General features: G+C 38.2%; 1 protein-coding gene across 9 annotated transcripts in view; it reads right to left on the reverse strand.

The window, feature by feature from the left end:
- The window catches only part of EYA4 (EYA transcriptional coactivator and phosphatase 4), a 154,719-nt gene that overhangs the window by 76,829 nt on the left and 51,505 nt on the right, over positions 1-26,385 (reverse strand). Inside the window, exon 3 of one of the 9 annotated variants that reach the window (XM_054195178.1) lies at positions 15,626-15,673. The exons of the other annotated variants lie outside the window; for them this stretch is intronic. The gene's annotated coding sequence lies outside the window, so the exon portion shown is untranslated. The remainder of the gene's footprint in view (positions 1-15,625; positions 15,674-26,385) is intronic. 9 annotated transcript variants of the gene reach the window in all.

The following is a 26,385-nucleotide window of genomic DNA, read 5'->3' on the forward strand; positions in this document are numbered from 1 at the left end:
CACCCAGCACATCCCAACACCCCGCGTTTGCAAAGTGATGGCAGGTCCTTTGGTGGGCAATTACCACAGAAGCCCAAAGATAATTCAAACATACACTAACGCTATCCCAGCACTTTTAAGATCCACAATATATTAAGAGCCCTGGTTTTCCTGGGCAGGGATGAGAAGTGCTTCTTCTCTCAGTTAAGCAATAGCTGGGTACTCACAGATGAGTTGTCCTACCCCTGCTCACACTCCTACTGTATCTTGCTTCGACCAACATTACCAAGTAACTGCATTACCAAGTAACTGAAATGACTGAAAGATTATGCTCTGTGTGGTGAATATTAAAAAAAAAAAAAAAAAAAAGAAGACAAAGTTTGGTACACCTTAAAAGGGAGTAGCAGAAAAGCCACGGACCAATTGTTATCAACAAGACTCACCTCCTGTGAGATGGAACAAACTTGGGAAGAAAAAACTATTTTATAGTCAAGAATATTGCAATGAGAACAAAATATTTTTAAAAATAAGAACATTTCAGGTTTTCAGCTTGGTATATAGATGATACAGTTAGTCTATGATCATCATCTAAGGAAATGTGCAGCATAAGCACACAATATAGACTTATCTTCTTTTGTGAGACTAAATGTAAATTTCACTATGTATCTTGAGGATCCCTCTTTGAGAGAAAAGATTTAATAACTAAAAATGTTATTTCTTAAAGGAGGAGCAGGAATGTGATTTTCTTTCAAGTGGCCATATGGAATGAACACCATTTCTCTTCAGGGCTACTCAAGTAGCAAAACACATTTTGTTATTCATAAAATTATGCCACCCTTGAAGGTGAACAGAAAATCACTGTGAAAACTTCTGATCAAAGACTAAATATCATTTCCTTTGTCTTCAGCTGCACTGTTTTTATTCCTAATCTGCCTTGCTGACTGTTTTCAAAATAATTAACTTTCACTAACACCACATTTATTTACATTCTCATGTGCTAAATGCTATAAAAAGAACCTTTTTTCTTTACTCCTCTGTTTTCCTTTTTTCCCCCCCTCTCTGTTTACACAGGTTTTCTCACCATTTTAGTTACATGCACGTTGAGAATCATTCACAAGAGTAGTAAGGTATCAGTTCCAGTTTGTTTTGAATTTTGCCAAGCTGTGCTGAAATCTCCTACCCTGGCTGCCTGCTAAAAAACGTTTGAAATGTTTCAGCTAAAAATCCTAAAATTGCAATTTTTGAGAAAACGTGCTCTTGCGTTCATATTTTTAAAATCACACCAGTATGCTGCTGAGCAGCTTTAGTGCCTGCAAGTTTGGAGTCAGAATCCCAAAACTGGAAGTGGGGGGAGTCCAAGGTGTACCGGTACCCAGGAATCACATCTACGTGAAATGGTGCCCAAAGTCGTTTCAGTGTATAAGCTTCTAAAAGCCCTGTTTTCGCACCGTTAGTGGACTCCTGTGTTAGTCTGGCTCCGGAGTTTCTGAAGACTCTATCTGCACTGAATAGTCTCAGAGATGCTGGTGCTGAGTAAAACCTGGGATTACTGCTCCTGAGTGCCTGACATCAGGAAAGGGACCAACATTAGCAAAACTGTCCCTCTTGGCTCTGTCAGTCCCGTCTCCTGCCGTGCAGGTACCCGGGCAATAACCTGAAACAGAAAAACCCTGTAGGCCCAAACACAGGGAGGAAGAGAGGAAAAACAGGAACAGGGAGAGGGAATGGAAACCGGGGGAGAAAAGGAGAACGGGGTCTGCAGGGGGCAAAACTAGAGGAGAGCAGAAGCCAGGTGAAAAAACTGTGGCGGATGTAGGGGGTGGGGTGGGGACAGTGGAAGAGTACTGGGGCTGGCTGGGACGGGCCAGCACAGCGCAGTTTGCTCTCCTTTCCTCTAATTAGATTTGGGACTAACACCATAAACACAAGCCTGAGCATTCATCAAATATCTGTGAAACTCACTAGTAAAGTCTTTAGCGACCAGTCTGCCCAGAGTTACAGTCTGGTTCTGCTACACCAGCTGCACTGCAGACCTAATTAATGACCCAAGCTGGGAAACTATACTTGAAATTACAAGATGGTGTACAAATGTTATGTTTATCCAGAAAAATTAAGGTCTAATTTGATTCAAGCTGGGGAAAAAAAACAGTCAATACTTTATGCAGCTTCTGTCTTCATCTCTGCCCTGGCTCATCAGATTTCAAATATGAACACTGTTTTAAGTGTCTGATACTACGAGAGCACTGTGAAAAAGAGGTGCATTTATTAAACACTGAAGTTCTTAATTTAATGTATAAGAGAAATATTTACATGATGAATGATTTTACAGTAAGTATGGACTTTGGATGCTTCATGTTTAACAAATATAGGCTGAGGAACATCAAAAGAAAAATCTAACTACACATACACTGAAAAAATGAGACATCCTTTGGAAAGCCTAGTATGTCATGTAATAAGAGCTGGCCCATAATGCATGAGAGACTGGATTTCCACAGACCATATTAATTCTGGCATTTCCTTGCTTCTGATGTTTTCCTTTGCAACGTTAACATCCTTTCAACATTACTTTATTGGACCTCATTACACTACATGTTAAACCATGAACTGGTCCTGCTCTATGAGGTGTTCTCGCACACGCACTCATGGTATTAAACTCATAATGCAACACAGGTGACAAATCTCTTGTAACACTTACAATAAGCACTGCTGAAAAATGTTGCAACATCAGCAGTAAATAATTCTGGCAATGAATCTGCTGAGCTCCCTCATCTACTGCATCAAATATGGTCTTGAGCACCCCTCCCGAATTGGTAGCTGTGCAATTGGGCTGAGTAGCGTCTGCAATGCTTTGGGTCTGGAGCAGCTCTGCATGGTGGGAGCTATGGAAGCTCTAACATCAAGAAGACAAGAATGAGGAGGGAAAAGCACTCTTTGCAGACCCAAAGACATCTCAAAGCACATGTATGTGCTTGCTCAGCCTGTGCTAATGCCACTTCTGACTGGTCTGCAGCGCGGGCAGAGCAAGCGCACTTCTGCTGCCTTCATGCTTCCCGACAGCAAATTACCCTGGTGAAAGTTCACCAGCTTTGACTCACAACCAAACTGTGAATAACGGTTTCTACTCTCCACTGACTGCTGAAGGGGACAGGTAGTGGGGAAAACATTGAGGAAGGGGAACAAACAGTGCTGGCAGAGAGCGAGGGAGTGCCCACTGTCCCCACACAGCTTGTGTGTTTCATTATATCCTCCATGAAATCCTCTTCGTCTGCAACACTGACTACAGCAATGAAGAGAGACGCCTCCTGCTAAAGTTTCATGTTTTAGAGCCTCAGCTCCTTTGAACCAGTCATTGACTCTAATCATTTTAAGAAGGAGCTATCACTTACAAAGCATACACTAATTTGCTAAATGCTTCCACTTCTTGAGATTACACCCTTCATCACTGTCACAACATTTCAGATTTTCTGTATAAACCTCCGCAGAGAACAGCGTGGATGAAACTTCTACAGGAACCAGGCCACCGACAGGCGAAAATTCTGCAAAGCCACGCTACATTTCCCCTGGATCCTATTTATTTCACCAGGCGGGGATGATGAGTAGTGACACACACGAGAGACCTTGCTGGTGTGCACAGTGCACAGAAAATAAAGTAAATAGGGATTTAATCAATCCAGGTAAATGTCTTTTTCATACTTACAACGAGACCATAATGATTGTTTCTTTCAGGAGCACTGCACAGTCTTAGCATTGACACGAGCCTTTGTGCTACTTAAATCAGAAAGATTTATCCAATATAAAACTGTGTTTCTATTGAAAAGTTTTACAGAAGGAGGACTCATTAAGGTGTATTTGTAGCATAAATTGATAAAATCTGAGACAACCTTAACTCCTCAATTTTCTCATTCGCAGGCTATCTTTCGGGTCAAAACTTACCTTCTTTGGTACTTTCTTACTCGTGGAGGGATTTCCTAAGTGTTTGTTTTTGCAGCCTGATTAATGGGTTCACTCAGTTCAGAGCTCTAAGCTTCTTTAAAGTTTTTTTTATACCTGCAAACATTTCTAAAACACATTTTAAGTTGCCTTTGGCACAAGTACATTTTAAAAAATATCAGAGGGTGTGATGGTCAAGTCATAAGGTAAGTGATTGCAACCTATAAAGTACCATCTTCTACATTTTGAAATGCATTTATACATGCACTGTGGGAAAAAATGGCATTCTTGTTTTCTTTTTGTTTGTTTGTGTTAGATGAAAGAAGGAAATATGCCTTCCCTTAACTGGTGGGGCAGGCAGGGCAAATGCCACACCACAATAGCACTTTTTGTTTCAGCCTGGGTTACCTAATAGCTCAGAGCTCAGAGAACACTTTCCCCTGCCCTGCTGGGAGGATGGGCCATCAGGCTGGCTCTCTTCCCAGAAAGAAAAAAGAAAAAGAAAGAAAAGGAGCTAGCTCCCCATTCAGCAGTTGCAAAGGCAGGGAAGCTCCACCAGTCTGGAGCTGGGAGCAGCTCATTTATTGTCCAAGTCAGATTCAGGAAGAAATGCAAAAGCACTAGCACTGGAAATACCTCGTCCTCTTTCTTCTTCTCTCACACAGTCTTTTTCTCTCTTTCACTCCCTCTCTTTCTCTATTTAAAAAAACACTAAAGACAAACCTGTGGCCTTTTTTTTGCCTTTTCAAATGTGTCATCACAGCTGAATCTGCAAGTATACCCTTGGTGTCTCCCCGGTATTTCCAAACTGGAAATCAACTAGAAGTTACTGTTCTTAATCTAGACATGGAAAAATGCTTCCTGTTTTTAGGTCTGATATGGTCCCATGATCTCCCCCAGCTTTGTTGTGATCACCCATTTTTATCAGTCTTAAGTGTTTGCTTTTTAAATCTCAGCATTCCCAGACACCATTGATCTCTTTTCAGGAGAAAAACATACTGAGATGCAGGAAAAGAGCCACGCTGTGCAATGCTTTCTAGATTTAATCTCGTGATTCCCCAGCTCCACAGAAATATCATAAGCAACCTAGGTGTATCAAAACTGCTTTGGAGTTATCATTTAATATTCAAAGGAATAGCAAGTCATCTCCCCTTATATGCATAACATTCAGTGCCCCCTCAGAAAACCTGAACTTATTTTCTTTCCTCCCGCTTTTCAAAACTAACCAGGGCCAAAAAACGCAAAGAAAAAAAAAGTCAACTTTGAAGCTGAAATTTAAAGCCATGAAAGTCAGGAAGTTCAAAAGTTAATGCTCCTACGGCTGTGTTAACTTGGCCATGTTGCAAATACATCATGCAAATACTTCAAGCTATTTTGCTAAAGGCATATAGTACTGCTCCATAAAGCATAATAAAACATGCTGTTTTCTTTTCATGTGGAAACCATCTTGTATGAGCAACAGTACAGTGCATTTCTGTTACTAATGCTGATTTCTCTACCACAAGTCAAGTGTCTCTGCCACAAGGCGCCTCTGTTCTGAAGATGCTGGTGCCTCATTAGGACCTAGCTTTCTCTTAGCTCACCCAAGAGCTTACATACTGACCTCCCGAGTAACAAAGGCCAGTCTCTCCCGAGTCTTTTGCCTCACCAGAAAATAATGTGTCTTTCCGCCTTAAGATCAAAGAACACTTGTCACAGCTTTTCCATCCCTCACTTAGAGGAAATTTAAACAAATGGCCTTGTCGATCATCTCCTCCTTCCTGCTCTTCACTATCCTGGTTTCTACCTAGGAGCATACCGATACCCAAGTGCAGTAAACAACATGATCACGCATCTGTCAAATACTCCTCCTCATCACAGATGGTGAAAAGCATATATGTAAAATATTCTGTTTTAGCAGAGAAGTCCTTTTTCTCTCCTTGTACTCTGTTGTTTGTCTTCCATATTTGTAATAAAAGTATTGCTATGTGCTAAGGTTAAAGGATGTGCCCTAGGCTTGGTCAATAATGTCCAGTTTCTGAGCTCCACTGAGAGTTCACTCCCAGGTGCTGGGTCAGCCTTCAGGAAGAAATGTCTACAACACCACCAGTTTCACTGTCCTCTCTGTCTCGGAGGAGCATACTCGTCAGCTGCATTCTTCATCCCAGAGCTAAAGGGACTTTAAAAACAAGAATTGTGGTTTTGAACTATATTCAAAAGTTCAGGAAATGTCGTTTGGTGGAAAAAAAAAGACAGCTCTAATGTGTTCACAATACCCTGACTTGATTTGAGCTTTGTACTAATTAGTTTTCAAGCACCAAAGTCTTCATAGAAGTCTATCTCATTTAATAATGAATGAATACCTGACTCATATAATGGTCTGACAGAATGGGATGGAATAGTTTGGGTGCATTGAAAGCACTGTATATGGATTCAGCTATATGACAACTTGGTTTATTGACAAGACAAAGAAAGTTTCTAGGTTAAGACTTGAACTATTGAAAACAACGTGGTAGATACAAGCTCTTCTACGTGTAGCCACTTGTTCATCAGTACCAATTTTACTCTTGCGCAGATACACTGTTGGCCAACTTCTCTCCACTGCTGGTCTTATCAAAGCATACATAGCCATAGCTATACGAGCCAGAGGTAATGGTAGCAGATCAGCATATTACCTGCAGTGTCTGACAGCACAATCCATGCTGTGTGACTAGTGCAGCACATGCATGTCACCCACAATCAGAAGAGACGTTGATCACAGCAGATGTACTTCAGAAAAAGAGGAAAACTAGTGCTGTACTGCAGCTTTTCCTTATGATTTTTAGCATGTACCTATTAAGAAGGACTCAACTCACTTCTGTGCCTGCTGGATCCACCTTCATCTCTCAAGACAGATGACTGTATTCAGTGGACAGTGTCCACAGAGCACCAAAATGATGAGAAAATGTAACTGACCGTTACTCACAGATCAAAAAAGATCATCTGACTTCTTTATTAAAGCAATTCAGTTCCACATCCTGACCTGAAGTCAGAGTGTGCATGCTCTGAAATGTCAACTTCAATTAAATGATCTTGCAACTCGCCATTGGGTAGTTTTACTGTGATCAGGCTCAGGAAAGGAGAGGCCTGACTGTCGCTGCAGGCAAAGATCACTCCAGAACATTGGCTTCTTCAGCTCCGGTTGGACTCCAGCGTGTTTGACAGAAAAAAGGAAAATTCCTGCTCTGGATGTTGTCAGGACAATTTTGCCCTTTCTGACTAAAATAATCAACCGTTGTCGATCATATAAGCAGTTGTTCACTGCTCTCCTTCACAACCCTGAAAGGCAGGACTACCTCCGTGTTGAGTACATGTACCGAGAGCTGGGAATGGAAACAGGCTGTTCATGACAAACTGCTGTAGCTGCAGAAAATGACCCAGTCCCACCTAGGCTTGCATGGGGTTCACTGGTGCCTTCACCTCACTTCAGCAGCAATGAGGGTAACAGCAACAGCTAACTGAGGCTCTGTTCTGTGCGGTCCTTCAGCAAAACACTCCCTGAGCTTAAGAGTTGCCAAGCTTGGAACAAGCCTACAAAGATTTAAGCTTAAGTCTAAACAGGATCAAGGTGGTTAGGCCCATTATCTTCAATGAAACGATCCAGAATAAAGAAGGTAAGTATGCGAATACGCTTTTGTAGGATGGGGGGCTCAATTAATGCCAGAAAGCAACAGGTGGACAGAGCAAGGAGACAGGTTGTAGGGAGGATGAACAAGGTAATATGAGCAGGTAATATGAACATGACTTTAGCTCGGCACCTGCCTACCCATTATCAGCTGGCAGAGTCCTGTAGGCATTGTAGAAGGTGGGAATTAGATGGAGACCACTTTAAAACAGTATTAAAATAAAATAGAATTAAAGAAAAAAAAAACAAACCAAAAAACCCCAAACAAAAACAACAACAAAAACTCCTGGTCTCTTATTCCACGGTAGTTTTTCTCCTGGTAGTAGACTGAAGACAATCAGCCATAAATATCTGACTTTTCAACAGATGATATCTATGAATCTGACCATGAACAAATTATTTGGTCTATGAACATAGCCCAAGTTGAAGTCACGAGCTAATTGTACAACACCAATATTTTTTTGTACAATGCACTGAGGCTATTCTAATTAAAACCACCTACTTAAAATGTATACAAATGACTATGTTGCAAATTAAAACCAAAGAAGTTCAAAACCGGGAAAAAATGGAAGTAGAAGGAGAAGGTAATAAGCAATTGCTCATTATATTCCACCTTGAAATTTACCAAGTAAATCGCCTGTACATTTACAGTGAACAGCTGTCCTTTTTCTTCAGTTTCATACATTTCTGTTCTTCCTCATTACTGAAGCTAATTTGTTTAGCATTGTAGCAATAATTTCTAGCAGCTGTTGTAACATTAATAAACTACATTAGATAACCAAAAACTTTGGCAACCTACTTCTATTAGAGGAAGGATGCAAAAGATTTTTTGTAGCTCAAACTACTTGCTGCTTAAAATGAAAGAATCAGTTCTTTATGGCCCCTCTGTTGTCTAACTCGTGAAAAAGTAATTTGTTAGAGGAAAGATAAAATGACACACTATGTTGCAATATAAAATCTCACAAACAAGTGGATATAACCTAAAGACCTATTCATATGCATTTGTATCATCATGCAACCAAATTTAGTTTGTTTCTGGTTAGTTTAGTTTTCAGTGCCTCTAGAACACGTCAATAAAAGTGAAGAAAATGCTGCTAAGAAATAAGTCGTTTTTCTTTAAAAGAAAAAGTAGGAAAAAAATAATTTATCAGAGGCAAACCACAGACAAAATACTTTCTAATAAATGCTAGTAAGTAGCACACACGCAAAATCCTATTTAGTGAGACTGCTTTTTATACATATGATTTACATTTAATTATTCAAGTATTAATGAACAGGTAAAATCCAGGAACATTTACAGTACAACACTCAGTAAAAATCCTATTAATATCATAGTGTTAAAATGCCATTCAGGGAAATTAATCATAAAAGGATAAATGATTAATTTCACCTACACCCAGGGATACAACATATGTTTGCTTGTATACTGGTAATAACAAAAGCTACAATCAGAAAGCACATTAAACATATTTACCATTCTTTTTTCATTTTGCTTTACGCAATACTTCTTAACTCTAGCCAGAATAGCTGTATTTACAGTATAAAGTACGTAAATAAATCTCAAACCGTCATCTAATAATATATTTTTCATTATTAGTCAATGGGGACAACATCAGAGGCAGTACAGCTCTTAAAATGCCACAAGAAAGAACCACTTGATAGATCATATTTCAGCTCACATTTTGCCTCTTTTTTCAGGTTTGTAAATTTGACTGGTTTATCCCAGAAAGCAACTTTATCAGATCCAAATAATTTTTCCAGATTTTTTTATTAATACTGCTATATTAAAATATATATTTTTTAAATATTTAAAAGTATGTTTTACTTTTAAAAATGTTCTATAAACAAAGTAGTTGAACTAGCTTTCCAGAAGCAATTAATTAACTGGTTAGGGTTGTTTTTTTTTTTCCCCAACTCATAGCATTTTGTTTATATTTGCAGTCCTCCAGTAAATTCCTTAACCAACGGGCAATTACTTGGAATAAGGAGTTCTTCCAATGTATTTTGGATGGTTTTATACAAACATCTCAAGCACCTCTTTAGTTTAGGAAAATGTAACAACCAAGATTCTGTAAACTCTGAAAGCATTCAAAACAAAAATAAAAAGAGACAGCTTCACAGCGAAGGATGAATTTCATCTACCAAGGTCAACGGTCAGAAATAACAATGAAGTATATCGCGATGCATCCGCAGTGCTTTCTCCCGCAAGAGTCTATGCGTTCCCCAGTTTGAGACAAACAAGCAAGTGTTCTTTGTCTCCGGCTTTAACGTGCCAAGTCTCCTGCATCTTTCGACCCCCTCCTCCCTTCTCTCCTGCCTCCCCAACCTGATCCTGGAATGTTTTGGCCAGGAGGTTAAGAAAGATTCCCCCATTTATCACAACCTGCCAAGCACAACAGGGTCACAGTCCCAGCCCCAGTCCTACCGCTTAACTAATCCAGCCTCGGCACAGGCATGAAACTTCAAAGATTTTTAGCCACAGGCAAAAATTAGTCCTTATTTGCTTTAAAATCCAAGTATCAATCAAGTTAAACTGTGCTTCAGTGGAGCTAACATTTTGAATGTTCAGAGCAACATGTACATTTGGTTCTTAGCTGTGACTCTAATTGAATGCAGAACTCACCTGGAATAGCAGTACAAATACTTTAAGTACGGCAAAAACCTAATCGTGAGATAATTAATTTTATCTAGAAGAACACCCTTGATAGAAAGAGCTGTTCAAACATTCATGGAAACACACAAGAATATGCTTTTGTGCATGTGTGCAAATGAATATGTATAATACACACAGAATCTCTGTTTATGTGAAATCACTTCAGATTATTTTACCCTTCGAAGGTTTTATTCTCAGTTATACCAGATGATCAGCCACAATTATGTAATTGTAAAGCTCAGTTAATGACCTTTAAATATTCCTGAAATTAATTTTGGAGAACAGTTAAGAGATTTACTATGAGAACATACAGAGAAATTTGCTTTGATATTTAGGAAGCAAACCTTCAATTAACTAAAATAATACATAAATTCTACTGTTTTGGGATACTGCCTACCACTTTCTGTTCAACCCAACGCAAACAATAAAATGATCATGCTTTTTCAATCAATCCAGGTTCTTCAATATGTATTTTTAAATGAATCCTTTTGGGACTAAAATGGGATTCATTTTAAAATTAGCTTTTTGAGAAATCTTCACATTTTCTTCAGATCTTTACTTACAACTGATAACTGTTTAATTGTGTATTAATTCAGGGCAATCTTTAAATATTGCATAGAGAAATAAACCACATATGATACGAAGATATTATATTTTGTGTTAAGCTATTACAAAATTTATTTTTTTTATTTTTCCAGCAGTATAATTGAAAATAGAGTTCATAAAATACAAAAGGTAAATAAGTAGCATATTTGCTAGAGCATTAAATTCTATGAACTACTCACATACCTTTTATATGTAAATGTAATACAGACATGCTCTCCTGTTTAAAGGTACTGAAATGACATATCATGCTAAAATTTTAATCCCTTGTAAGTAACATTTACTAAATAAATTTTAAAATTCAAAGTTTAAAACTTAACAAGGTGCGACTTATTTCCTATATTCTCCCAAAGTAAATGTAACTTCAACAAAATTTAAGTATAGCTTGCAAAGAAAACAACAGAAAACAAAGGATTAGAAAGACAGGCACGTGAATGAGAGAGATGGTATATAGTGTAGTTTTTCACTTGCTTCCTCTATTTTACAGTATACTCAGACATTTTATCGAAACACAATCTATTTAAGTTTAGAAAATAACCTCGACCTCTACTTTCTCTAACAGATGAATTCTCTTCCCTGCATGGACACTCTAACATGCGTATACGTGCTTGCATGATCACACAAACATACAGATGTTTCCCCACAGCCAAATTCAGGTTCTTTTGCTTGATATTATCCACCTTCATACACGGGTGAGGCTGCCTGATTTGTTGTACCATTTAACAAGCTGTACGAAGCACTTTAATAAATCTAAAATTACCTTGGAAAAATGCTTTGGCAAGAACTATATTTTTAATTCATGAGTTTAAAATATTACTTGCCTTATATAACTTTTTCAAATCTACATTTGATTTACTTCAGAAGATAAAGGAACTATAATGGCTCAAAAGGCAGCGAGACAGTTAAAAGCTGTTTAGCTGAAGTGCATTTCAGAAAACAGTGAACAGTCCAAGAAAAGAAACTTGTAACTGGATCCTGCTGCTTGCTGCTCACCAGACCCCAGGCACAAAATCGAAGAACTCATTGGCTGTGATAATTTACGGTACCTTTCTCCCAAACAGGTTCCCTACACATTACAGTCCCCTATAGCAATGCATCGCTGTTCACAGATGACCCAGGGCCGCTGCTTCGTCCCTGGGACTTCGCTTGCTGCGTCAGGATAATAAAGCAGCACTTCCAGAGTAAACCCCTCATGCGTTTCCCTGACTGAAAGGGACATTTAAGAAGGAATCATCCGTATGCCAGCTCCCATCGCAGCCCTCTGAACCCGGCACGACAGCGGCATCGCTGCACTCGCTGGCTACACGCAGCCCAAGGCAGAGAAAAGCATCTGAGTGCAACAGCAGCACACCCGCACCCACTGCCTGCAGCAGCAAGGTTTTAATCAGCATTTATTCTCCGAAAACGGCCCGTGCAATTGCAAAATGCATCACACAGTTTGAAACGACTTCGCAATGAAGTAAGACTCGAACACAAACTCTTCGTGCCAACTGACGGATAACATTACAGAGAAAGTTAAAGCGAACTTTGAGGGGGTAGGACTGATGCTTTAGCGCAATTGCACTTCAGCGGCTTTTGTTCCAAACCAATGTCTAATCAACTTAGAAATGGCCTAAATGGGCTCAAATGAAGTATTAGAAAATTAAATTAACTTTATTTGTATCCACAGTTTTTGTAGCTTAGGGCTAATTAATTTGAACTCAATTTACATCTAGACACCTGTCTCAGCATACTGGCCTTTAGGTGTCTCTAACAATAACGTATTGAGTAACACACCACCGAACTGCTCACAGATCTGACAAAATATAACATTCACAGCATATTACAGAATGATACATTTTATTTCTTACAGCACTTAACAAGTAACCTCCTCTCTCAAGAAAAAGCTGCTCCTGAAAGAACATGACGGATTCAGTCCTATGACCTACCTAGACTCCTGTCCTCTAGAGCCACTGTGGACAAACGCGTTTTTCCACAAACAAGTTCGAAACTGCTACTACAGAAATGAAAACAAAACCTTTTCAGAATAGAAGCTGACTGTGCAACTAATATCCACTTATAGTTCCCATTTTTTCACTAAATGGCGTTTGCATCAATATTGCAAATTAAAATCCATCATAACCTTACCTCAGTTGTCTCCGAAGAACAGAAACGAGTTCCCCAATTGTCCAAAGTCAGTTTCCAGGGAAAAAAAATAATAAAATTAGTACCTGTTATGCTTAGCACTAATTAACTTCCACTGTACAGCACCTATGGAGCGCAGATAGATTTTCGGGACCAAAAAACTCTTGCACCAGTCAGCTGGGATTTTTTAAACTCGCAAATACTGAAGACACTTTGTTCTTCCTTGGACTGTCACAGGGAGCCTCGCACAGCCCGGTTACTTACGTTAACTAAGAGGAGATGTGGATAGTAAACAAGCTTGGGTCTGTCCAATGGCTTTCCACACCCTTCTGTTTATAGTTGGATGACTTGCATTCAGAGGTCACCCCATCAACAGCTCCTGTCTTTCAGTGGGTATCTAATGTGCTGCATTTATCCCAAGGCTCTTTTAATGAAACCACCTTCCTGGTCCCTGCTCGCCTGCTGTCGCTGTGACACATCTGCTCCTTATTGTGCAAAGTCCTATTAAGTGTTAAAATATACAGAAAAGACGTACCTGGGCATATATTCTGCAAGTAATACGGATTTTTATGGGCGCGAACCTTGTCTGTGAATATTGACAAAATAAAGTCTTTTTAAAGATCAAAGAAAGAATTTTGCCAGCAACATTCATCTTGCGAATAAAAGAAATTCAGGAGGAAGGAAGATGGATGCCATTGTTTGATCTGGACTTTAAAACTTTTACAAATACTCCCCCAAAGGATAATGCATGTGCCTGTGCCAGATAGTATTTACTTGACTATGTTAACATGCTGGAAACAAGAGATGAGGAGTGTCCTCGAGCTCTGCTGCAAAATGACACAGAGCCAAGAAAAACAAGGGTCAAGTGCCAGGACCCCAATGCAAACCCCAAGCCAATTCTGGGCTGAAAGAATACATGGAACTGATGGCTCTTACAAAACACAGTAAAGAGGCAGCAGCCTACAGACTCCTAGCTCGCGGGTTTTATGCGTACAATCTGCTACCGGTTACGAAGGGTTTGCGATCCAACTGGCAATTGTTATTTCCTTCATATAGCGTTGCAAACCAAAAGGACAAAGCCCAACCTTAGTTTTCTTTACTCTACTGGAAATTACTCATCACAACAGACATATCTAAATTAACTATATCTTAAAACAGGAACAAGAACATGGTGTTTAGCATTTTTCTTCCCAAGTCTCATAAGAATTGAGAACTGTTTCTAAATTTCTACCGATACTTTTTTCCTCACTTCTTAGCCATCGGGCAGCATTAAGGGTTCAGGCTTGTTTCACGTGGAGATGTGAAACTGAAGATGGCACTCTCTCCCCATGCAAACGCAAACTCGACTGCTGCTCCGAAATGCTCTTTGAGTGAAAGTTACACCTGCAGAACATTTTCGGCACCAGCTTTTGTCACCACTGTAGCATCAAAATGACAGATAGCAGCTTGGCTCTGCTAAAGCTAATAAAACATGATTGATGAACTGGGCTAGAAAGCCATGTCAGTTCAGATTAGGTTATTTGTGCCATCATTTGACAGGTCCCACACTTTATTATTAGAATGGACTGTCAGGACTGTAAGGGCCACTAATAAATACATCCATCCAAGTTCCCTGATGCCTTTTTTGGTTCTTAAACCTATTTATGAAGTTCAAGCACAAACGTTTTTTCAGATGAAAACTCACTTAATTTTTGAAAAATACTTGTGTTTAGGAATACAATATACTACCTTAAACAGGTGCCTGTCAGCTGCTATTATCTCATGCACTGAAATCCAAGTAATCCTCATTTTACTGCATTATGTGGCATAATAAAGGCCCACCTCTTTGACAATGAAAACCCACTGGAGCATATATAAAGTACTGGGGAGGGCATAATCAGCTTTCAGATGTTGTTTTTGACATTAGCATTGGGCACAACCTCATTCTTAGCTGCTGAAACAACTAATACATCAGATGGGGAAGGTGGCTAATGCAAGACTGCTTGCAAGCAATTGGTTTTTTCACCACCAAAAAAAAAGGGAAACAAAGGAAAAAGTTATCACAGAAAATGCTTCCAAGAGAAGACTGAAAGCCACGGGACATACATGAACTATGAGCTCTAAGGCTCAAATCCTCAGACACTGCTCAATGAGCTGCAGAGAGGCATCACAGTAGCAGATGAGGAACAAAATTTGCCTCGTCTTCTACCGGGCATCAGGCAGAGGAAAAACAGCCTGGTTTTAGACTCCACAAGCAGTTAAGGAGCACGCCATCACCCCCTTTGCACACCTCCGTACGCAGGAGGTCTTCACGCAGCAGCTCCAAACCAGAGCAGACTCATTTGCCACCCTCTGCCACCACGTCACCTCTGTCCTCCTGCATCCTGCCACAGCAAACATGATCAGCCTTCCTTCTTTTCTCAGTAAAACAAGATGGTTTTATTGTTTCTCAGGCCTAGATACCTGGAGGTGAAGTACACTCCCATACACTTTTAAAGGAGTTTATCATATAGTGGCAATAAAAAAAAATTCTACAACATAATTCTGTGTACACAGCAGTAGTGTCAAGAGATGATCAGAGAAAATTACTACATCTAAAGCATGAGCTCCTTTCTCAGGCTGACAGGGGAAACCACTGTCCCAGCATCCCTGTGACTGATGAACTGCTCTGTCTGCAAACTGAGATTACCAAAGAGGAGATGTTTTCTACGTACACATAAATCTGAATTTTCTTCATGCCCTTTTCTTCATGCACCACCGTCCTAAGGACACAAATGTGACAGAAAGGAAAACAGCAGACATTAGTGAATAAAAATTTTACTCATTTGATAAAATATGAAAGCATGAAATGCTAAATATTGTGAATTACTCCATTAGTTCTGCAACCAAAAGTGTTTGGTTTAGGACCACAGTAGTGAAAATTACTTCATAAGCTATTTTTCCTGTTCTACAGTCTGCATTATACCTTGTTGTTCAGTTTGCCTGCAATACAGAGAATATCACACCCAAAAGAAAAACTTACCAGCAGGCATTTACCTTTTAAGTATTGTCACAAACAAACTACGCAGGACCACATAAGCTACAGTTACTGTTCTACCAACAGCTTTGCAGACTAATAAAAATAGTAGTGGAGGTATGAAAGATTTCTCTACCTTTTTTTTTTTTCTTTTTCCTCTAGGTGGAGAAATTGGAGAGGAGCAAAATGCTCTATATTTATAGAGCAAGCGGTAATCTCTTTTTAAGATACTAATGGGAATATAGGCTTCCCTTGAATGCATATTTGCAGTCGCTATTTTTTTACTATTCCTTCTGGTTTCATCGCACGGCATGAAGCACTTCTCAAGGTACATTAGAGGAAAGAACACACAGTAGCAGCAGATTTTGTTGCTGTTGAGCAACCTTATCTAATACATTCTGAGTGCCACCACAACCACTCCACATTTAGAGTCAATAGCGTTTTTTAAGCAATACAGTGATAAAACTGACAAAAACGTGTAAGAAGTAGAGACACTTTTTGAGAAAGAGCTGCTTGGGAGATTTTGGGTTGGTCAAGAGTTTCATAACTGGCGATCAAATTCAATGCCAAATAAATATTTCAGTGGACTCTGATCTTGCATTCAAAGAGGGTTTGAAGGTGCTTTGATCAAGGGGACCGCGCCAGCCCCTGACTCTCCCCCTGGGGCCTCTCGGTGTTTCCCCGGTGGCTGACTGGCTCTGACGGGTCACGGCAGGCCCTGGGGGTATCAACCTTCATCCACATAATGGATAATGGTATAATGGTGCCTCCAACCAATGCAGCTTTGTCAAAAAAACTAACTCACTCAACTGCTTTTACGTTTTTTTTGTTAGTTTGTCTTTTTAGTTACAAAACTGTCAGAAAGAATAAATTCCCAGATCCAAACTGCTCTGCTTTTTCAAGAAATTTAAAATTAAATTTAAATTTACAAACACACCCCCTCCTCTAAGATGGCTTTGTTGTCTTGTATTTTTTGTTTGGTTTGTTTGTTTTCCCTGATCTGTATCTTTGGCAATCCCATAGACCTTATGGGAAGACAAACCGTCCTTTCACTTCATGAGTGCCTCCTACCCGCTCCATGGCTTGTCTGTAAAGCCGAAGGAGTGAGACAAATAAAACCATTACCATTATAATACTGCCATCAATATGCGATACTGTATTTATTAGACTCTCCGGCCACCACTAATGTTGAACGCTGTGTTATATTCTGCTTGGGCACTCACCATCGTGCAGGTCCTTAGAGGAAAGTTTGTGGTTTCATCACAGTCCCCATCACCTTCCCTCTCCTTTTTCCCCTCAGCCCTGCAGAGGGTCACTTCTCGGATACAGAAAACAACAACAACAAAACAGCGGATGCCAGCTGGATTTCAGGATGTGCACCTTTTTTTCATTATTGAATCTGCTACCAAAACCTAAGAGCTGTATGATTAAATCTTGAAAAAAATGTTGAAAAACAGATGGAAGCTAGCTAAATTCCAAGTTCAAAGAAAAACAACCAACATCTGAGTATATCAGAATTTCAAACAGCAATAACTGAAAAAGTTTATAAACATAAATGAGAATTACATATTGTAAACATAAATTAATAAAAGCAACAAACTACACATATTTACAAATCACATTCCTGAAAGAGCTTTAAAACATCACTTTTTTAAAAAAAAGTTTTGAGGTATTCTTAATTTGCCTTATGTTCTCTCAGCACCCATATTTTCCAGCTTACTTCTGCAGTCTTACACAGAACTGTAAAATCCAAGTATACATCTTCATGCCTTTAACTTGAAATATTAAGCCTTTATCTTGAAACATTAATGCCATAAAAACAATAAAATTGTCTGAACTGGCAACACAGTATTTTCTGCCTCAACACCTCCATCTCGATTTCTTCCATTGGTTTCAATGAAATTTTCTCCAAAAAGCACTTATTTACATCTCATTTTTACCTGGCATTTTAAGTGTCTCTGATATTAATTCTGGTTTAAAACAAAGAAATAAATCCTGAACTTTTCAAAATGCATGTCAAGTTCAAGGTACAAACTTTGTGAGAAGAGTTTTCATATAATTTCTCCTAAAGGGAAGCTGTCATATAACACCTTATCTTTTGACAGCATTCAAGGTAAAAATAATTATCTGAAGTGTTAATTCAAGCCCCCACTAACTATTATGTGGTTTTATTACCACATTTTCTAGGGCTCCAATCAAGATGAGTAAGATGTCAGTGCTGGGCACAAATATGATCTCAACACTGAAAGCTTAAAATCTAGTTTTTCTTATGGCTCTAGAGAGTCAACTCTAGTATAATCTTCCAGGTTTATTTTATGACCAAATAAAAAGTTTATTTAAATAAGTACAGGAGAGAATTACAGTTATGTGAAAGTTGGAAAGGAGTTTAAATTTTTGAAACAGACCTTGAAAGCTGCAAGGGAAATAAGAGGTCAAACCGTTGGGAGTTTTTGACTTGAACTTCTGATCAGCAGACCACATTTTCAATCATTTTAACCATTATGTGTTCAAAGACACTCAGTAAGACCATTTGAGTATCCGACTGCTCTGAGCCAAGCCTCCTATCCTAGGTAACATCCAGTCTGAGTAAACAAAATGCTGTCCGTTTATAGCTCTCATTTTTTCGGAGGGGTACGATACTCTCGTACTGAGCCCTTGTTTCGGCTTTTGTTCCGCTTCTGCGCCAGGACCATCCCTCCTCCCTTTTCCCCCTCCCTCCCTACACACGTGGCAAATTGACTGTACGTACTGAGAAATGATGGTTTGAGGAATGGCATGATAGATTTCTCATAAAAAACAAGGGCTCTACCCTTGCTTTAACTTACTGTTTATTTTGCAAGCTGACTGGCACCTCCGTAATTACCGCGGATCTCCTCACCAGAAAGCCAGAGCAATATCAAGCCCCAGACGAAGCAAGGCAGGGATTCCTAAGCTGTGGTATGCAAACCACTTCAAGGCACATCCCTTGTGCTGGGGCAAGCAAAAATGGGAGCAGCAGCAACAGATCCTGACCTTTCTGGGCACAGGGCTAGGACCCACACTGTTTATTTGTGCCTGGAGCAAAGCCTAGTGTGGTAGGGGAAGTGCTTTTTGCATAAGGGAAAAAATGGTGTTTAGGTTCTGACTTGGGAGACGTGGGAATTAAGGAATGGCTGACTCACCCTGAAAGAGATCATCCATATACGCCTCTTTTCTAGCAAAGAATCTCTTTTAGGCTATCACTTTAAGGGATTAACAAAATCGGCAGTTTAACTGCGGTCACCTCTTTTACTAAGACTGATAGGTAGGTACGTAGGAAAAATTCCATTGTCCTGTTTTAAAAATATACACTTTCAAGCAACACGATAAATTTTAAACTTTTAAAAATAACAAATTACAAAAGAAAAAAGAAATTACAGAATTTGTAATTTTGTAATTGCCTGTACAATAACTCCCTTAAACAAAACTAAATTAAAGCTCTGGTTGTAAGTGAATGAAGTTTACCTTTCATAAATTTAGGGAAGCCAGCCACTTTATACAGAAATGTTTTTCACTGTATACAGACCTTGAAAGGGAGCCTTAAGCAAAAATTAATGGTATACATGAGTTATATAGGATATTACAGTGAAAATTCTTGGGCTTCTCCATTTCTGGCTAGGGGTATTTCAGAGAGATACCTAGTTTACCTGGGCCGGTTAACTTTGTCTTTACTGAAAACAGTTATTCTCAGACAATTATATGACACTCTCTTAAAAAGGTCTTTTAAAAATACGGACAAAAGATAAATTTATAGATTACTTTTTTTAGTACAAAGTTTTTATAGCTCTTTCTGTACATTTATGCTTAAAGCCACCAATAAAGAACCAATACTCTGAAAGTATTGCGAAACCATACTAACTATTCATCTCTCAGTCCTTTAATCTAAAAAGAATAACAGATAGCTAACAAAAAACCTCAGGTATCACACAGAAATAAACATATTTTAGCCAGCTCTCCCCCAAAATTATGGATGACTCTGTATCTGTGAGGAAAGTAACATTTTTTTATGCGCGCATCAGTTACTAAAATGGTTCCTTAGATACATAATTTTTTATTAAATTTCTTACATGCTTTCTTGATTTGGGTGAGATGTCGGTCCTTTTCCCATAACGCTTACAAAAAGCTTGTATCAAACATGATGCTGATAAATCTGTTCCTTTGAATGTATATGTTCTTCTACTCATCAAAGGAGGACTTGCACGGAAGTTTCCATTTTTTCTTTTGTTGGTGTTGGCAGCTTTACCATTGGGAATTACAAAGAATTTCACAGGCTGGCAAAGGGAGGAAGTGACATCTCTATATCCCCAAATTATCCAGCTTTCAGCAGCTTGCTCCTTTTTCTGCTGTGCTACACTATAGGCTTTTATTCCTTCTTCCTCCAGTGACAGCTTACTGCTTAACTAAAATACAATCCTCCCTCTCTGTAATTTTATTATATCCACCCTTTGCTTTAACCTGTTGCATCCTCAAGCCAAAGTTAAGTTTTCAGTCCTCTGCAACAGAGAAAAACGTAAGGGCGTATTCTGTTCTCTAAAGGCGCTCATCAATTTTGTGTGGAATGCACCACAAGAATCAAGAGCAGAATGTGGGGTTTGGCTTCCACAGATAGTTTTGCCAAAATATCATTGTATTAAATATCATTGTACTAAGCTCTACAAGCTTTTTAAATTTGTAAACCACCTTAAAATTCTACATTGCTTCATATGCAAGAATCCTCCAGTATTTTTCAAACATGCAGATTCACAATTGGAAATGCAATGGTATTAATGTCCACTTATGACAACAGCCTCCTTTACTGCAGTGTCAATCTAAAGCTATCCATGACATAGCAGCAAAATTTGTCCCTTGCTGTATTTTTTTACCTAGTATTTCTATGTATAAAGAAAGTTTTAAGTCACTGTATCCGGTTTTCTTCTCATCACACTTGGAATTCCGATACAGTCAATGGGGTTGCACTGTTGTAAGTGAGAGCAAAATTTGGATCAGGATACAGATTTCAACACCACCCTACTCAAAAATATAGTGTTTCAGAGGTTTTACTGCAACTTCAAAGGTGGATCATCTTACAAGTGACTAGTGCTGGAGAGCAAATATCCTCCATCATCGTAACCAATTTCTCAGCACCAGCACAAGCTTTTGGAAAAATTACTTGGTTTACATTGTGATCTCTATTTCTGGATACAAGTACAGAAATGTAGGTAAGTTGCTTTTACATGCTACTTAGATTTCCATATAGAGATGAGGAATAAAATATCACAAATCACAGTATTTCGTAACATGATTTAGAACCTTTATTAAAATCAGATTTCTGTCACTCTCATGCAACATTAGTTATGCCGTAATGCAAAATTGATAACCATAAAAAAAAGGCAATAATCTGAAAAGCCCATGTTTTTTCTTGTATACCTATAAATTTATTTTCCTAAAACAGACCTCTAAAAACTTACATTATGCCCTAAATAGGGAACTTTGTATTCTGCTTCTCCAACTGGGCTTGTGATCATTTCCAGTAACCAAACAGTACCTTTTCAAGACTGAGACTAAAATGTAGAAGTTTCAACACTTTTTCTGTGGAGCAAGAAATGAACTGAAATACACATAAAATTAAAGAATTGGAAAGAAAACTTGGTAACTTTTGCAGGTGAACAAAATTTCTGTCTGAACTGGGAATGAAGCACCAAACCCTAATGGAATACAGACAAAAAAACATTAATGGTATTTCCTTGTAGTATGCCTAAGTGTTTTTTCTCAGCTTTGAAGGTAAAGTGGTGATTCTGGTCATTGGCCCTAAAAAATAAGTACAGATAAACCTTTTTCTTCTCTCTTAGACAGACGCAACAGTATTTTGGTAATTTTTAGACTATAAGAAAGTGTTTTGGAGATACACCTTTAAGCAAGGCATTTCTTTCAGAATATAGGTTTCTAATGCTAATAAGAGTATTCAACATAACCTATTAAAAAAATTATGCATGTGCTTATTTCTTCACATGTGAATTGTTTCACTGGCTTTAATAAGATTATTCACAGTGTGCAGTCAGGCATATATGTAAATCACCACACGAATGGAACCTGAACTGAAACACTGTTGAAAAGTTTCTGGCAGGTATTTCAGGTCTTTTTTCTCTTCCGGATTTGTAATACTTACTGTTTTCAATGAAGAAGACATCACGCTGTAATATCTGCAATTAGAAATGAGACTTACTCCTCACACGTACTTCTAGAGATCTACAAACACCTTGAGATATTACATAAAAAAACCTCTATAGCGCATGAAAATATTGCTTCAGCAATTTTAAACAATTCGGTCACACCTATAGTCATTCAAATTGAATCCACTGTAAATATCTTCAGTTTCAACATGAGTTCAAGAGAATATTAGGAAATACTAAGGAATATTTTAAATACATTGAGATGCACATCAGAGAGAAAATATGCAAGCTGGTAACTAAAATATCTAGCTATACGAAAGCACCGCTTTTTCACTACAAGAAAAATTGTATCACATATTCAGGGTGCATGGCATTACTGACCGGCAAAGTCACGTAGTCAAGGTTTCTGCCGATTTAGCCTCAAGACAATCACATCTGGACAACTCGTACCCTGTTACTATATGGAAATGCAGTTCTGCTTTCTGTCCCTGCTGTGAGTGCCCGAGAGCTATATTAAAAGCACTGAGGGATAAAAGGAAGTTTCAAACAACCTCCCCAGTGTATTTTAAAAAATTAAATAAACGCCTGAGCTGTGCCTGCACAGAAGGGCAGGGTAGAAAGAAAGGGAGTCACAAGTGAAGTCCTCATGACAAGAGGGCCTGTTTGAGAGGGGAGCAGAGACAATGGCAGGAGAAGAAGGAAGAGTTTGGGTTTTTTTTTTTCCCCCCAGTGACTACTGCATTCCAGAGCTGGCTGAGAGCTCAGTTTAGAAGACATCAACCATGCTATCTGTGCCTTCAGTCTCTGTTATGAATTAGATTACCAGATTAGATCTTTGGGTTATACAGGACACAATGACATATTTATAAAAAAGGATGTTACTGATGGTTTAAAAAGCAGATACAAGAGTCCCGCCACTGTCTCATGAAATTATGGAACAAGCTGCCAGGACAGGGACTTCCATTTTACCTCTATACTCTATGGATTGTTGGTGCGTGAAATACACATATTTATACTTAACCAAAATAAAGCTACTTAATATTTGCAGATGGTCTTATTTTTCATGAAATAATCTTAGTAATGCAAAACCTAAGCTTTTAGCCTCCCTGTTCTCTAGTGGCAATGAATTCCAAATCTTTATTATGTGTTGGTAGATAAATATTCGTTTTATTAGTTTGAAATACATTTCAATTTCTCTTAATACTCCCTAAATTGCAGCACTTGACTTACAGTCTCTATCCTAGTCATTATTGCATATGCATTACTGCACTCATCTGTCAACTATACATGTCACAGTCCATAAAGGAGGGTTGGGTTTTTTAATGTCTTTATTAATTTTCATTTCCCATATCTGAATTCTGTAATTCTTCCAAATCCATAGCAGGTTGAGCAAACAGAACTGAACGGAGAGCATGGATTTCCATCCCTCCCTCCCTCTGTGTTCTCCTGTGGCAGCACATGACGATTGGGATAGACTCAAAACCAACCACTGGGTAACCTTAACAAAGATTTTGTGTGAGGTATTTATGCTGTCCTGTAGAGTACCAAAGCTCTTACCTACCTAAGTGGCAGGGCAGAAGGGTCTACTCACATTTTAGGGAACTACAATACAACTCTACTCACCCATTCTTTCTGAACAGTTAATAATAAAGACTGACAGCCCACTTCGGAGAGCACTTCAGTCCTGAAACTCTGCCAGCACACAACCCAGCAAACCAAGACCCGATTCGCTGTTGCAGAGGCGGCGCCTCTTCATCAGCTGACTTCTAGCTTGGGCTCCTCAATGGGGACATGCAATTTGGCGGGATGAATCTGAATTTTGGTTCACTAAATAACTACGTAAATTTAGATGCCTGAAGCACTGGTGCGAACACTCCTTTTTTAAATATTTAAGCAGACAAAGAATTTTGTAGTGTAAAGATTTTGCTTTAGTGAAGAAGAAACGCAACACTGGGAACCTTGAGGCTGTTTCTTTACTTTTTAGTTAAACAAAATCTAAACTTCTGGTTTCTATAATAAGATTTGCTATATAGACAAAAAGGGAGTGACAACCACAGAATACTAGGTTAGTTTTACAGCTCAGAGGGACACATTGTCTCAGAGCTGGTTATTGGAAAAGGAACACAAATAGGACCTGGAGGTACACCAAGTTTAAGAATAAACTAAGCAGCTCTAAGAGGAATTCTAGGGGGGACAAGTAGCTTGACACATCTACTATTTCAATAAAATGTAGGAAATAAAATATAAAAAAGAGCTGACAGACTGTTTCAGAAGAACATGTGTGAATGAACAATTAACCTTGAGCATTTGGAAAACATTAACTAATGTCTTCCATTTGACACTATGTGAAAAGATCATATAGCTACTGCATGAAATAAACCCTTTGTCTTGCTTTTCCCATGTCTTCATCACATGAACTTCATTAGCTTACCAGCACAGATAAAGATGAAATTGGGGGGCCTTAAAGCTGAAGACAGAAGATGGAGTTTTTCATTATGTCTCTATTTTTATGACAAAATACTACAGAGATTCTTAGACTTCTGGGGTTCAAAAAAATCAGTTGAGGAGTTGTTCTGGAAAATTAAGTTAACAGAAGCCATTTTCTGAAGGTTGGAGAAGTTTCAAATAGCTAATTCAAGTCAAAGGGAATTAAAAAGAAGAATGAATATAAATAGGAGCTGTGATAATGACAAAAAGGCAGAAAATAGAAATTACAAGCTTCTTAGAATTTACCCAGGAATTTGGGCACTAAATTATGCAGGTTTTTGAAAGTTCTGTTTCAAAGTTTTCGTAGTCACTGATTACACTCATTGGGTTAAACAGAAGGACATACAATTAATTTCATCCACATGAAAGAATTGGTGATGTGACGCAGAAAAAACCCCAAAGATCAAATACTTTGATAGAACACAATTAAAATTCACTAAACATTATGACATACACCCTGTTACCCAGAAGCAACTTTCAGATTTTGTCTCAGTGTTTAAGTTGTCCAAGATTTGAAAGTTACAAAGTTATGAAGAGCTGATAAATGAGCTGATTCATGTGATTCAGTGCCGCTCCAACTTTAGGAAGAAGGTCTGAAAGTCTACCAGGGTAAGACTGAAGATTGTGCTGAGGAGGAAAGGAGGCCTGGTATTACTTATGCAAACTATCCAAAGGTGTGAGGAATATGCCTATCTTTCTACAAAATTGTCTTGCTACAGAGACAGACAGATTCTTTAAAGTGCTATTATAGCATCTAGAAAGACTAACACAAATAATTGGAGGTACCAAAACATTCCGAAAGACTTGTTTCCATTATATGGAAAACTGTCAGAGAAGCTACATTTTAAAGGATATGTATTTTCCATTTAAACAATTTGTATCCATTGTGTGTTTTAAACGTACAGAATTTTTAAGCATTTTTGAATGGTATTTGGAATTATACCATTCTATACTAACAGTAAAACTTTCTACAATTATTGAGCAAATAGGATTTTTTTAAATAGTGTTATTGAGTCATTATTAAATGTATAACAAGAATACATATAGGAAGAAAATATATAGTAAGAAAAACTTGTAAGTATAACTCAAGATTAGAAAGTAAACTACTGAATCATCATATCCCAAATAGGTCATTTGCATTGTAATATACAATAGATAAAATGTTGGCAAATTTTTTCAGATAAATATTTTGTTTTCACCTGCACAGAAATGAGTTTTCCTAGACACTTTAAGTTTTAGTTTTCTTACCAAAGGAAATTCAGTTTTTCTACCTCTAATGTAAAGGAATTCAATTAAGATATTAAAAAGCAGGAAATATTCTCATTTCCAATCCATATAGCAAATAAAACAGTAATAGCTGAGCTTTACTAGTTAAACTAATTTTTGAAGGTTTCTGGTACACAGAACTTCAAAGGTGTCTAAACAAGAAGAAACCTAACTCTCAATTCAAACTCATTTTTTCAGAGGTCAGCAATTAATTTCATTTGTAACATCTGAAAATCCTTCTGTATACCTTTCAACTCCTTTATGTATCCAGACAGCTTTGAAAATCTCTCCCAATATGACGACTTGTTCACTTAGTAACTGTGATTAATAATTCCCTTGTATAACAAATCCTTTAGACTTGCATGAAAATATCTTTGTTATATATTCAACCTATTTAAGTATGTTTTATTTCAATAAGAGAGATTAAATGTTGGTTTTCTGCATTTTGGTGGAATTCTAATTTGCATCCAAACTGCAAGTTGATGCAAACAATTTAAATTTTCAAATTTAAATTTCTACAAAGTAACAACTGTGGTAT

The sequence above is a fragment of the Rissa tridactyla genome, chromosome 3 (assembly GCF_028500815.1).
Source record: "Rissa tridactyla isolate bRisTri1 chromosome 3, bRisTri1.patW.cur.20221130, whole genome shotgun sequence".
In the NCBI taxonomy this organism is placed as follows: domain Eukaryota; kingdom Metazoa; phylum Chordata; class Aves; order Charadriiformes; family Laridae; genus Rissa; species Rissa tridactyla.